This window comes from Eleutherodactylus coqui, chromosome 4, assembly GCF_035609145.1.
Source record: "Eleutherodactylus coqui strain aEleCoq1 chromosome 4, aEleCoq1.hap1, whole genome shotgun sequence".
Lineage (NCBI taxonomy): Eukaryota > Metazoa > Chordata > Amphibia > Anura > Eleutherodactylidae > Eleutherodactylus > Eleutherodactylus coqui.
In genome coordinates this window covers 112,368,854-112,384,597 of record NC_089840.1, presented here as the reverse complement: position 1 = coordinate 112,384,597, position 15,744 = coordinate 112,368,854, and positions in this window count along the sequence as shown.

The window sequence follows — 15,744 nt, the reverse complement described above, 5'->3', positions numbered from 1 at the left end:
GTTTAGAGTGACACTCACTACTGGGAATGCTGCCAGTCATCACGGCCGCTCCCGCTTTACTTTTGATGATAGTACGATCACAAGGAATGGGTAAGGATTTCTGGTTCCCATCCATAAACCAGATCCCCACCTCACTTCACATATATGTTTGAGTCTCTCCAAAATTGAATTTTTAAGCAATATTGAATAAAGTTAGTCATTTTAATCCTTTTCTTTTTCGGTAACGGTATATACTTGCCCAATCCTATTCATTCTTATTCCTCCCCCTAGGATGTAAAGCGTAGTTACTCAGAATGACTAATAACATCTCTGACCTATTCAGAGATGATCATTTGTCCATTTAAATTACAGCCTCGCCAGAGAAATGTTCAATCAACTGAACTTTCCAATCACATTTCTTACTAGGATTCGTGGGTTTTGCTTTCTGTAATTGAACAGCTCAAGATGTGACCCCAGTGAAAAGTGATCTGCTTTATTTCAGCAAAACAAATAGAATTTAAATGGCTTTGACCTCAGGATACAATTTATAGACGTCTATCAATGGCATGATGCGAAATGAAATATCATGCTCTGAGCCAAGGAACTGCGTTACTGTACTAATGATCACCACTACTGAGGGGCATAAATAAGGGCATGCAACATGCAGGTATGAAAAAGCATTTATACGAGGGAGCGATTCAAGAAAAACTTCAGGGGCCACTCCATTGAAAACATATGTTTATCATCCTTGCACCTCTCACCTGATTGTCTGTCACACTCCAAACATCTCCTATATACATTCCAAGCAGAGCAGCTTTTTTTGTTTAATGTTTAATTTTCTCCCTGCTTTCCCTTCCTTTATACGGTCCTATCAATCCCATAATACATCAGCACAGCATCACATGACCAGCTAGAGCCAGTACCTTCTATGCCCGCTGAGAGAACACTGCGATTACCTTCTGTATTCTATATTTACCTAAATAAATACCATATTTATACAGTCAGCCCAGAGGATGTGATCCCTTCATTATAACTGTGTGACAGGAGCCTCTTACCATCAGCAGTAACCGTGAGTCTATGTACCCCCAATGAAGAGCTTATGTGGAAAAGACCATGTAATATCACACAGAAATTGTGTGAAAAACTGGCTTCTGAACAATACATAAAAACAAGTAAATCTCAGGTCGTCAGAATGAGATCACATGACACATCGGAAGAGAAGGACTCCAAGAAAAGTTTCAACTAGAAAGGAATACCTAAGATAATAATACTTGTCTTATGTATACTGGGGGGCTAGTTATATAATGAGTGGGAAAAAAATCACCAGAGCGACTATTTAAAATGGTGTCTGAAAGTCTTCAGATCCTTTCACTTTTTTACATTTTGTTATGTTGTGGTTTTGTGCAAGTTAAAAAAAAATAACATTTTTCCCCATCATTCTACCCCATAATGACAAAGAAAAAAAAATAACTTTATGCCTTGATCTGTCCATTTTCTCTGATTTCTTAAAGATGTCTGCGCAAATGTCAAGTCCCATTTTTCTACTGAAAAAGTGTCATGGTGCGCCGTCACTTTTAAAATGCCCCGGGCTGGCATAGCAAGGAAGTGGCACCTCACGATCTCATCACAGGAAGTCGGGGGGAAGGGTGTTCAGAACCCCAGAACCCCTGAAATCCAATCGAGGCATTTAAATGGTTAACAGCCATGATCAGTGTCAGTGCTGATCACAGCTGTTGCCAGTGGATGTCAGCTGTCAGAAATAACTGACACCAGCCCTGTATTTAGCAGGATTGGCTCCCAGTCCCACTCATGCAAACACTCACCGGGCCCTCCAGCCAATGATTAGCAGCTCTCTCTTTGCCCAGTAATGTGCAGAAAGTAGTCAGTCAGTGACTGGAGGACAGGGTGGTGTAGCTTGCCTGCAGCTCATGAATATCTAGAAGACCTGTGCGGCGCGAGCACGCCGGAGCGGCCTCATTCAACAGAATAGAAGCGCGTCTAATGGAAGGAGAAGAAGGCTTCAGTCAGCGCCATGGAGACGGGGACGCCAACACCGGAGGGGGTAAGTGTATAACTTCTGTATGGCCAATATTTAATGCACGATGTATATTACAAAGTGCATTAATATGGCCATACAGAAGTGCATAACCCCACTTGCTGCCGCGGGACAACCCCTTTAATGATGTTAACTCCTTCTCTTCCCTACACCACCAGGGAAGTTATAGTAAGTATAAGATATTTAATTATTATTTTTTTCTAAACCTGGATGTGTCCTATAGTCAGGAGCATCCTATAGTCTGAAAAATTCTGTATTTATTGATTAAGGGGGAATGCACTCTAGATGTATTAATATGTAGTGGGGGATCCTTCGATTGGGATCTTCTTATTGAGATGGACCCTTGTTTGTGAGTGGTTTTAAGTATGTGTGTCATCTTTGATGTAAAATAAAGACTATGTGATTCATATGGCTTGAGGTTGCATGCCTTTTTGGCTGCACTGCTCTTTCTCATTTGGTACATAGACTTCTATGGGGTGCTACACATGCCTCCAATTTCATACAGATCTATGCTATGCTTTTTTTCCTATCACATTCTGTAGTCATCTATAGGAATATCACCATACTAAAGAACCGTACAAAGGCACCATTTAGTGGCACACAGACAGCCTATGACTCCATAGTAGGAATGATAGAGACTCTGCATGCCTCCATTGAGATTTTGCGTACATGGCTCTACTGTGTCATGAGGCCCTAAATAGTAAAAGATTTGCTGATGTTTCAGAGGACCAGCGTCAGTAGATCTGTCAGCTATCTTTCAATTTCCGTGTTACAAGTTAACAAATCTATTACAGCTGTTCCCCAAATACCCAGAAGACACAGGACAGACCATTAGGCTCCATATGTAGAGAACCTGGTGACAGAAGACACTTTGCAGGAGGTCCGTGTATCTAATAAGCACAGATGATTGCTTTCATTTGTCTCTTGTAACCAGATCTATTTACTAAGATGTCAGCGTGCTCCTTTAGGCTCCACATGTAGGTGGGTACAAAGTAACCAACAATCTGGATATATTAACTGAGGATTGTAACTCACACATCCAATATCTTCCCCAAAGATGTTTAGCATATTAAGAATCATTATTTTTTTTCACTCATTATACAATAGAAGTAAATCTTTCTATGTGATATTTTTTTAAAACAAGTTAAAATGTTGTTTTATATAATCCTGGTAATAATTACTTACCAGAAGGCCGGGCTTGGGTCAGATCCCGCATGTGGGAGGCATATTTAGCGCGCGCATTTCATTTGCACAAGAAAATACGCAGCATGCTCTATTATCCTGAGCGTTTGCACACTATAATAGTAGATATTGAACTAATTAACTTAATTGCCCATTTCAATGAATTGAAATGATTGTCCCTCTATATTCTTTTAGAAGCAACGTTTCTTTGGAAGAATACCTTTGGCTGCTTTCACATCTGCATTCGGGGTTGTGTTTTCCTGCTCCGTTCGAGAAGCAGGAACGGGGAATCTCCGCAGCTGAACGGCTCCGTCTCTGGATGGAACCAGTGTCGGACAGACCCCATTGACTATAATGAGGTCCGCCTGCTTTCCTGCATGCAGTGCTTTTTCTTTAGTAATTTGAGCTGAATCTGTGATGGAACCTCCAGCGGGAGGTTTCGATCCGATGTGAAACCAGCCTCGGTTATGTGACATCCAATGAAACAGGAATTATTCCACAACAGGCATTGTAAGACGCAGCTTAATCTACCGCTGCAAAATTCCACAATAAAACCTGTATGTCTACACGCAGATTTTGATGCTGAATTGCTTGCAGAATTTAAGGGAAGTTTCACACATACAGAATATTCCTGCAAGATGCACAGAAAATTCTGCACCAAAATCTGCATGTATACATGCAGCTAATGGAGGGCAAGTGTGCAGCGGCAGATTAAGCTGTGTCTGTAGGTGTGTATTTAGGTGCATCTTGCAGAAAGCTCCCTAAAGGCCCATTTACATGAAACAATGATCGCTCAAACAACAGTTTTATTGACAGCTTTGAGCGATCATTTTGCATAAACTATTAAGTAGCTACTCAGCTACTTAATAGCAATTAAGTGTGCAAATGAAGGCTTCCCTGAATGCAGCTAATAGCCCTAGGGCTCTTATCTGCATTCAGTTGCATTGTTCTCCATGGGGAAACAATGCTGTCAGTACTCCCCACGGAGAACTGATGATAAGGCTGAATGACGATTTTTAGTTTGGCCTGAATTTAACAATCAGCTAGCAGTGCATGAAAAGTGGATGATGGCCATGCGTTTAGAGACGCAATGATTATCGCTCAAACGATCACTCTTTAGCGATTTTTGCTACGTGTAAATTTGCCTTAAGCCATTTTCATTTCTGCATCAAAATCCGCAAGGGGGCTGCAGATGTTAGTGCGAAATTTTGGTGCGGAAAAAAATGCATCTTGCACAGTGCTTAATATGAGCTAAATCCACCTGTGCAAAAGCAAGTGCAGAGGTAACAAGTCACACCCAAGACCCTGATGACTTAGGTGGCCCAAGGACCCCTCTGCCACACAAGAAGGGCATATGAAAAATAGAAAGAGGACAAGCACTGCATGTGTAGGACCAGGATATTCTTTTGGAAGACATAGGGTAAGTAATGCACTCACCAACTGAGGTTGTGTATTACACAACTTTTAACACTTGTGGTAGATAGATACGCTCAACCACTGCCAATGGTGGTTCTCTCACTATGAGATGGATCATATACACAAACAACTACACGTTTCAGACCCAGACAGTATCCTTTGCAGTGTAACATATACTATAATGATCTTGTTGCCATTTCCTTTTTATTAGTGAAAGGAAAATGTCAACAAGATTATAATGAAAAGTTTTGCAGCAAATCTTTCAATATACATATCTGATGAAGGATCATATCCTGGTATATGAAATATAGAAGACTACTTACTCCTACAGTGTCCTGAGCCTTTCATCCGGCAGGAGCTGATACCAGCCGTGGCCTCCTTCTACATTCATGCCTAATTTGCATGCATAGACGTCTTAAAGGGAAGTTCCTTGTTGGAACCCATGCTCTGTGATCCAGATTGAAAGAGCTGCTAAGCAAGAAATGGGTCCCACTCTGATGGAACCCGATCCGTTCATGTATGATATAGATGATGATTCATCTGAAATATCAGTTCTCCCCCATAAAATCAGATGTCTTGGATCCAATTTAAAAGAGTTGTCTGTGATGAAACATCCCCTGTAATTGGCATTGGTTTAATTGGCAATCATGGTGTACATTCATTAAAGCTTATTGCAAATGACTCATTCTCTAGTCTCAATAATAGGAATATGATTAGACAACACCCGGCTTAGAAGATGAACCGTCAACAAAGAAATGAGGACACAATCATTATAAATTTAAAAGCAGCGGGACTGAAATCTCTTTACGAGTCTCGCCAAATAAGCAGCGCCGAGAAGACGCATTTGTCATACCCAATGATTCTTAAATAAAAAAGATAGATCTTACTTAAGAGCGCCTGATTTACCCGGTGTCTGTATAGAAAGAAAAGTTTTCTAAAATTGTAGAAAAAAAATGTATTATTGAAATGATAGGAATCCATAAAAAAAGCTTTGTCAATAAAATGTGGAGCTTATTCTTCACCTTAAAACTGCAAATTAATCAGCAGAGGCACAATGCGGTAAAAATGCTAATCGTGCTGCGCGTACATAATTCATCATGGTAATACAGTGATTTGCATACAGGAGCCGCGCAGGGCTGACTCGGGGGGGCAGCTGTGACGTCTATAATAAAGGGATGGTGAAAGACTTCAGAATCAATCTGATCCTGAGGTGTGTATATATCATGAAAATTAAAATGGTTTGCCTTTTTTTTCCTGCACATGGGAAACCTGTCCCACTTCCTGAAGTCTTATTTTCCGTAAATAAAATCCCTGGACGATTAATTCCAGGAAAATATCACTACTATTTTGCATAGGAAGCAGAAACATCAGAAAGTGCATCATAGAGAAAGATACAGCACAATGAAGGTGAAGTGCTGATCAGCATCCTCAGAGGTGAATACTACCGCCCTGGCTGCTAGTGATGCTAGAAAAGCAAATGCAGCTGAACTGCAACACCAAACTCATGGGCAGAAATGGCGCCGTTTTTGGAAAAACAGAAGACCCTTCTTTCTAGCCCTGGAAAAATCCCTTATCGCCACAGGATGCAAGATTACATCTTAGCTAGGGGTTACTTAACACAACAGTACGAAAATGTACGTTGTGTGGATGGCATGGACTTAAAAGTGAGCCCGCAGCTTCCCACAGTGGGAGTCGGCAGTAACTGATAGCTGGCCTCTTGCTGCAACAGCGGGGATCGATCCCCGCTCTTAACCCCTTACATGATACAATCAATGTATATTGCGGCATGTAAAGGGTTCATTAAGGAAGTGCCAATGGGATGAATGGCAACTAGATGCCATACACCGGTGTTTGGGCCTGTCATGGCCTGCAATTGCTATTGTGAGTGATAATGCATTGCAGTATATAAGTACTGAAATGCATTAGCATAGCAATCAGAACTTTTATGGTTCAAGTCCCCTAGAGGAACATACAAAGTGGGGAAAAAATTGTGTAAAAAAAACAAAATTAAACAAGAAAAAAAAACTAATTTTGTGCACTTTCCTGTTTATATAAAAAAAAAATTTTTACAATAAAACATATTTTGTATGATTGCATCCGAAATTACCTGTACAATAAATTGAACACATTATTATTTATTCTGCACAGTAAGGGCGCCCACCCACTGGCGATTTTTTTTCCTTTGCGTTTTGCGTTTTTTCTCAAGAGCAATTAGTTTTGAATGTACTCCTGTCCACTGGCGTTTTTTTTTTTCAGTCCGTTGCAATTTTTAACATAAGAACTGTCAGTTGCATATGTGTCCTTATTTTTCTCTTAATGCACCCATGAATGTCAATGTAAATTAACGCAAAATGCTGCGAAAATGCCGCGACAAAGCCGCGAAAAACACGCGGAAAACACGCCGAAAACGCTGCATTTTTCACGCACGAAAATCGCAAACGCCAGTGGGTGGGCGCCCTAAGACTGGAAATTAAAGGGGTTCTGACCCGAAAAAAAAAAAAATTTACTCACCTTGCCTGGCCAGGACCGATCGCCAAGCATGTCCCCTCCATCGGGCATCTTCTTTGGTGGCTTCTAGAAGCAGAGCAGGAGTGGTCAAAATGACCGCTTCCTGCTCTGCTCCGTCCGTCAGCCACTTCCGAGGTGAACGGATGGGCTGCCCACAGCAAGCACGTCACAAGCAGTGCTTGCTGTGGGCGGCCCATCCGTCCTGGCTGAAGTCGGAGTTCTGCGCATGCACAGTGAAAACGCGGCCCGTCCTGACTCCTGTCAGAGGGCACCTCTCAACTGCGCATGCGCAGATTCCCGGAGGGGGACGGCTCGTCGGAGGATGAAGAGGAGCCTGCTGGGTGATGACCCCGCTGCAGAACAACATCAGGAACAAGGGTAAGTGTAAGATTTTTATGCTTTAGCAGCCATTAATCGTGCGTTCCCTGTGTCCATTAGGCAAACCAGGGAACAATGGCTGCTAAAGCATAAAAATCTGATTCGTGTCAGAACCCCTTTAAAAAAAAAACAAAAAAACTAAAAACAGAAGCCTCCCAAACAATGCAATAAAAAAGTGATGAAAAAAGCTGTATATATTTCAAAGTGGTACTAATGAAACTACTGCTCGTCACTCAAAAAACAAGCCCTCACAGAGCTCTGTGCATGGAAAAATAAAAATGTTATGGGACTTATGCAAGTCGACTTGTACAGAACAGTGCACGCACGGGACTCTGAGTCAGATTTTCCAGTGCAAAGCAATCCTCGGAGGGCGACACCACTGGATAGCGAGCATGGGTGAATATAAAAAAATCCATCACCTGGCTCCCGGTCATGTCCTCTAACAGTACAATAACAGAACTTATGATGCTGTGGGGAGGTGACAGGTTCTCTTTAATGTTATCATAGAAAAACAATTACGCCATTGACATGCTCACTTTATTCTGCAGTTCAGTACGATTATGGCTATACCAAATTTATATAGCTTTTCTGCGTCACTACTTTTAAAAGATAAAAAAAGCCTTGTTATTTTTGTAAATTAACTTTTTTAATTTTCTGTTGATCAGGCTAGCTTTGGCTCACTTTTTGCAAGGAAAGCTGTAGTTTTTATTACTATCACTTTGTGGTATATACAACTTTTTGATCACTGTTCAAATTTTTTGTGCATTTTTTACGCCGTTCTCCAGGCGGGACAACAAATCTGATACTAATTAGATTTTTTATTGTGCAATTTTTTAATCCGAAAAATGTGAACATTTTTGAGTTCTACTAGAGCACTTGAAGATGTGGTCCACTAGGAATCTCCTGTCCTAGTACCTTGCTGTCTACTGCCTGCTGATAAATGATTGGCAGGAGATGTGCCTGATAGCAGAAGAGGAGGTGAAGGAGGGGTGATGAGTCATCATGCTCATTAAACTGTATAGAGAGCAGAGGGGAGGGGCAGGGAGATACATTCACACACTGAAGTGGTGCAGAAGCTAATGGTAAATTATCTGCTTGTGTTTATTGACATGTACACGGCTCAGTAATGCTGTACACTTATAAGATGTTATGTAACTCTGTGCATGTTACAGACTGAGAGCAGGATCTATAATTCTGTATGCCATAGAATATAGAACACAGCATAGCAGCAAACGTTTCCAATCAGTCCTGAAAAAACTGAAAATCAGATGTACAGCCTGCATAGGGAGAAAATGGGGAAAATGCAGGATACAAAAGACATATATTGGCCAGAAATGTTATTTCTCATGCACAAACACAAGACAGCTTATTCTGAAAAGTCACCTGGAAAGTTAGGCTGGACTACATGGCATGCTTGGGAACCTTTCCTGGGCCTGGGACTGCCATGGCAAGACATCTGTACCCGCCATCACATCATGGGGGCGCAATCGGGAGATGGAGTTGGGCCCACAGAAAACGGCTTAGAAGTCTGTCAGCATTGACCGTAGCATCTAATTGGTAAAACATGTTTGATTGGAGCGATCTCCAACTGCAGCCGTTGCAGGTGGGCGTCAGCTGTTTAACACAGCCACCAGAAATCACGTATGGAGCAAGTTCAGCTCATAAGCTTACTTCATACACTCAAGTGGTGTCCAATGAGGTACATATATGTCACGTATGGTCGTTAAGGGCTTAAAAAGGACCTAACATAACAAGTCTCCTTGACAACTCAGTGTCACTGATCCTCAGTGTGGCTTGACCTTAAACTTAACGATTATCATTAAAGGGGTTGTCCCGCGCCGAAACGGGTTTTTTTTTTTTTCAACCCCCCCCCCCCCCGGTCGGCGCGAGACAACCCCGATGCAGGGAGGTAAAAAAAGCTTACCGGAGCGCTTACCTTAATCCCCGCGCTCCGGTGACTTCAATACTTACCGCTGAAGATGGCCGCCGGGATCCTCTGTCTCCGTGGACCGCAGCTCTTCTGTGCGGTCCATTGCCGATTCCAGCCTCCTGATTGGCTGGAATCGGCACGTGACGGGGCGGAGCTACACGGAGCCTGCATTCTGCACGAGCGGCTCCATAGAAGACTGCAGAAGACCCGGACTGCGCAAGCGCGGCTAATTTGGCCATCGGAGGGCGAAAATTAGTCGGCTCCATGGGAACGAGGACGCTAGCAACGGAGCAGGTAAGTAAAAAACTTTTTATAACTTCTGTATGGCTCATAATTAATGCACAATGTACATTACAAAGTGCATTATTATGGCCATACAGAAGTGTATAGACCCACTTGCTGCCGCGGGACAACCCCTTTAACTTTTGTTCGTTTGAATGATAATTGTTACACCTAAACGCACAATTACACATAACAGGACCTTTTGTTTATATCTAACACATTTTACCTGCTTTACACATAACGGAGAGCCTCATCATGTATCCTTTATATGTTTCTATGGGACGTTCTCTTCTGGGTTATCTACACTATGTATTTCTGAAGCCTTGTTTTAAATTTTTCAATTAGTGAGGCTGCACTTAATGTAGCCTAAGGCCAGCTTCACGAGGTCAGGAAAACCGCGCGTGTTTTGTGCATTGCAAGCAGCACAAATCTGAACCCATTATTTTGAATGGGGGTCATACACATGAACGATTTTTTTTCCTGCATGGCACCCTGAGGCACTGCTACGCAAAAAAGAAATCGCAGCATGCTCTATCTGATTACGTGATCTCGCATCGCAGCCCCATTGTTTTAAATGGGGCCAGGAACAGCCTCACCAGCCCCATTAAAAGCAATGGAAAAACTCTGCAACCTCACGCCCAAGATCCCTGCAACCCCGATGTGATACAAGGCTATTTTCAAATGAAACCGCCTTGCATCCCTGGGGCTTTCATATGGATGGCGACCGTGAGTTATACTGGGTTTTACTAGTATCCTCTTTTCTTACCTACATTTAGACTGTGCATCTTTCCAATTGGAAGAATATTTCGACTTGTATCGACTTCTCTTTTCTTAGAAAATTCTGACACCTTGTGGCAGTAATTATTATTACGTTCATGTTCTTTCTAAAAGGGAATCAAGTTTCCCTTTCTTTTTCCATTTGAGCGTACCTGCACTTCCAGATGACTTTACAGAATAAGCTGCCTTGTGTGTACATGCGGAATAGCACTTTAGCTGGCCACTATATGACTTGTATCCTGCATTTTGGACTCTGCAGGCTGTATTCGTAATGTTCAGTTTTCTTCAGCAGCACATCTGTGTTAGGCCCTTTTACACGGCCTGACGGCCTCATCATTCGGGTTCTCACTGGATCATGGGAATCTAAACAATAATCATTCAGTGTAAACGCCGGCAGCAATAGAACAACGAATGATAATTATTTTGCTGTTTGATTTTTATGCCTGCAGAAACTGAACAATCAGCTCGTGTAAACAGGCTGTCGTTCATCTATGAATGGAGGTGAGCAAGCCAGAGAGGATTCCAGCCCACTCTGCCTCCCTTCACTGAGTGCCCCTCGATCTTGTGTGAAAGCATTGCTGGGACAACTGCCAGGCACTGAAGCCGCTTACCTTTGTCGCATGTAAAAGGACCCTTAGGCTGCCTTCAGATGGGCGAGAACGTTGCATGAGTAATTTGTAGATTGCAAGACACACACTTATGGACCCATTCATTTGAATAGGATCACACAAATGAGCGATGTTTTCCTGCATGGCACTGAGATGTTTTCAATGGGACTGATGGAAGCATCGCACCACATGAACACAATGCAAGGTCTCCCATTGAAAATAATGGCAGAAAATCTGCAATCAGCCATGGCAGAGGATCGCTTCTTCCCCGAAATGATGGGAGGCTGGTTTAACATAAAAACGCCTCGCAATCGCAGGGAATTCACATGGTGGTGAGCGCAATACGGGGGCGGGATTCACAGCCCCATATCACGCTTGCCCATGTAAAGTTAGCCTTAACCGTTCTCCCCCTCTCTCTCCATAGATTTCTATGGGCAGCATGAGTCACCCCCCTCCTTCACTTCCTGTTATGCATCTTGTTACCAGTTATTAGAGGGAGATTTCACGTGACAACAGAAGTGGACAGTAAGGCCAGTCACACATAGGCGTTTGTAAAAGCGCCACATTTTTAAACGCAGCATTTTACAGCGTTTTGGAACAGCATTTTCAAACAATACTGACAGCATTTATACAGAACCCCATTATTGCAGTGGGTGACATGGTGCGTTAAAAAGTGCTGCAACACAGTAAGGCTCGGTTATCATGGGGCGGAAATCTTGCGGAATGGCCGCACCGAAAAACCGCAAGATTTCCGCAGGATAAGCGCAGCTTTAAAACATGTGGCCCTTAGCCGTGGGTTTTGAAGCCGTTTCGCCACCTGCATTTCCGTTGTTGCCATCTCTCCCCATAGAGAGAAGAGAGGCCACTGAGGAAAGGAAAAAAGAATTGACATGCCACGGCTTTGTTTTCCGCGACACATGTCGATCTCAGTGCGGCTTGGCCGCAATGGATCAGACAAGATTTTTGCAAAATCTCGTCCACTTTCCTGGCTAATCCCGGGATTAGAAGCTGCGGGTGGAATTGCCATGCAAAAAATCCGCAGCAATTCCGTCCCATGTGAACCCAGCCTAAAATAAAAACGCCACGCTAAAACATTCATCTGAGAAGTCCCATTGAAGTCAATGGAGGCTTAGTATAGTGTATGAAGCAGCCACTAAAACGCTGTAAACATTGCCTGTGTGAGAGTGGCCTAATTAGAAAGGAAACCCCTCGTTACCAGAACTATAGAGGGTTTTTTCAACACAAAAACATCTTACGTAAACAAAGTGATTTTTGCTCATTGGCCGCCTGCAGACGGCCGGGTCGGATCCGGCTGTGAGAATTCTCTCAGCGGGACCCGACCCGAGCCCCTGCAGAGAGCAGCACGTACTCACCTGTTCCGGCGCTGCCAGGCAGCCGGCGCATACACAGACCGGAGCCGGGGGACGAGGAGCCCCGCACAGAAATAGAACATGCCGCGATTTGTTTGCCACGCGAGATTTCGCGTGGACAAATTATGGCTATCTGCCTAGGATTGCGTTTGTTAGCGCAATCCTATGGCAGCTTCCACAGGCGGAAATTCCGCGGGAAATCCCGCCGTGGAATTTCCGCCCGTCTGCAGGCGGCCTTTATCACATTGACTATCATATATTAACATATGTTTTCTCAAAGTGCAGTAACCATTTAAATAATGTAGTTAAGTAATAGAATTTTTTTTGCAGATTTCATTTTCTTGCTCTAGCACATATTGAATGACATTTTTAGCTACTTCAAAAAGTGCGGCATAGGCTGATTGAGCTTCCTATGGGACAACTATAGGACAGAAGGAACTAGCTGACAATACATAATTAGCTTGCTCCTTCCACTTCAGCTTCTAGACTGTCCACATAGCATGCTTAACCCCTTAGTGACCAAGCCTGTTTGCACCTTAATGACAGAGCCAAATTTTAGAAATCTGTCATGTGTCACTTTAAGGGCTTAGTCACACGGGCGCATCGGTACCCGTACACAGGCGCCGATGCACCCGTGTGACTGAGCCCTTACTGCAGAAAGAAGACGGCAGCACTTCAAGACAGGCGACTCCCCGCAGCGCTGGAGAAAGAATACATGACCGGCAATGAAGCCGGTCACATGTTCTTTCCCCCGGCGCTGCAGAGAGACGTCCGTCCTGACGTGCGTCCGTCCTCTCCCTGCAGTAACACGGGCACCGATGCGCCCGTGTGACTAAGCCCTAACATAGAATAAGGGTGGACACCCCCTGGCGTTTTTTTCTCTCTTGCGCTGCGAGAGCAAGTAAAAACACTTGCCTCACAGCGCGAGAAAAAAGCGGGGATGACACCGGGATATCGCCAGTCTTTTCAATGGGGCCAGCGGCAGCAGTGTTACCCCCATTGAAAAGATGGGGAGAATACAGCGGACTTCTGCCACAGCTGTGGCAGAAGTGCAGCATGCTTTCCCATTGCTTTCAATGGGATCGGTGCTGCTGCCGGTCCCAATGAAAGCAGTGGTTTGTGGCAAACCCCGCAGTATGATTTTCGGGGAAAGGCTTGAAATATAAGCCCTTCCCTGAAAATCATCATTAACTGGTAAAAAAAAGGAAAAAAATTTACTCACCTCTGCGCCGCTCAGACGCGTCCTCCAGCTGGCTCCCCGACACTGCTGTCCAGCACTTTCAGCAGGCAGGGATTTAAAAATCCCTGTCTCCTGAAAGGGCTGTGCTGATTGGCTGAGCGCTCAGCCAATAGCTAAGCACTAGCTGTAATTGGCTGCGCGCTCAGCCAATCAGCACAGCCCTTTCAGGATCGCAAAAGTATCAACATTGCAAAGGCTCATAGGTATTAGATTTATAGATACCCCCACAAATGATCCCATTTTAAAAACTAGACCCCTCAATGCATTCATCTGGGGGGTGTACTGCTATTTTGACCTCACAGTTTTTGAATGAATCTAAGCAAAGCAGAAGGAAAAATTACAATTTTCATTTTTTTTTCGCAATTGTGTAATTTTAAAAAGTTTTTTTTTGTACAGCACACATATAAATGAGGACTTTTACCCAAATTTGATACCCCTATTTGTCCCGTGTTCAGAAACATACCCATTGTAGCCCCAATCTACTTACAGGACACATGGCTAGGCCTATAATGGAGAGAATACCCATTGAATTTCAGGGTACACCGGAATAAATTTCAGGCCCCATTGCTCACTAAAAATAATCCCCCCCCCCCCCCCCATCCTCCACGCCCTTTTTTGGCATTCCCTAAATCTTAGATAAAGTAATAATGTAAACTGTGCGTTATGTCTGAAAACAGGAGTAATTACAGAGGCCTGGCTGGGATGGGCACGTGGGGCAATAAAACTGGGTATCCCTCCTCCCATGCTTGCTGCAAACCCGATACTTTTTGGGAGGGTATTTCTTGACCTCAGTGACGGGGATGGGGTGTAAAAAGTGGCGCTCGGTGAGGCTTTCGTAAGCTTACTGAGGTGGGCAGTCTCACACAGAAGGCGTTTAATAAGCTGCTCCTGGAATTGCAGGAAGGTGAGCGTTCCCAGGGCTTCTTGTACATCAGTGTTCCCCAACTCCAGTCCTCAGGGACCGCCAACAGGTCATGCTTTCAGGATTTCCTTAGTGTTGCACAGGTGATGTAATTATTACCAGTGCCTCAGACATTGCCACAGGTGTTCTTACCATAGGATATCCTGAAAACATGACCTGCTGGTGGTCCCTGAGGACTGGAGTTGGGGACCCCTGTTGTACATGACATTTTACAAGTAGTGATCTGAATAATGCTAGGCTCACATGGCTGAATGTGGAATCCGCTTGCAGAGGCCTGCAGCAGACTAAACCTGACCATGGCCCTGCGTACGGCTGTATAATATACTGTGCATAACTGCATACTCACACAGGTGGTCATTCACAATACACCTTTTATTGTTTCTATTTCCTGCGCCGTCACTTAGCGATGACCTGGGTACACGCAGCCTGTACACAATGTAGTTGCATATGGGCTGCAGGTATATCCGTGGGCTCTATGTTGTGGATATTTGCAAAATAGAACATGCTGCATTGTTTTATGTGAGTGCATTACGTAATTCCAGCCTGCTAATGTGAGTGGAATTGTGCAGTCCAATGCATCTAATTGATCCGCGTATTACTACAGATCAAACGCAAGCAGAATCTGCAATTCCTATCTAGTGGTGTGAGACCAGCCTAAGGCTGCATTGCCACGAGCGTATATCGGCTCGGTTTTCACGCCGAGCCGATATACGTTGTCCTCGTGTGCAAGGGGGGGGGGATGGAAGAGCCAGGAGCAGGAACTGAGCTCCCGCCCCCTCTCTGCCTCCTCTCTGCCCCTCTGCACTATTTGCAATGGGGAGAGGCGGGCCGGGGGTGGGGCTAAGTTTTGATAATTAGCCCTGCCCCTGCCTCTCCCCATTGCAAATAGTGCAGAGGGGCGGAGAGGAGGCAGAGAGGGGGCGGGAGCTCAGTTCCTGCTCCTGGCTCTTCCACCCTTCCCCCTTGCACACGAGGACAACGTATATCGGCTCGGCGTGAAAACCGAGCCGATATACGTTCGTGGGAATGCAGCCTAAGGTAGATTGCTACCTTTTTATCATGTGACCGCTCAACGAGGCCACCGGGCACTGCTCCA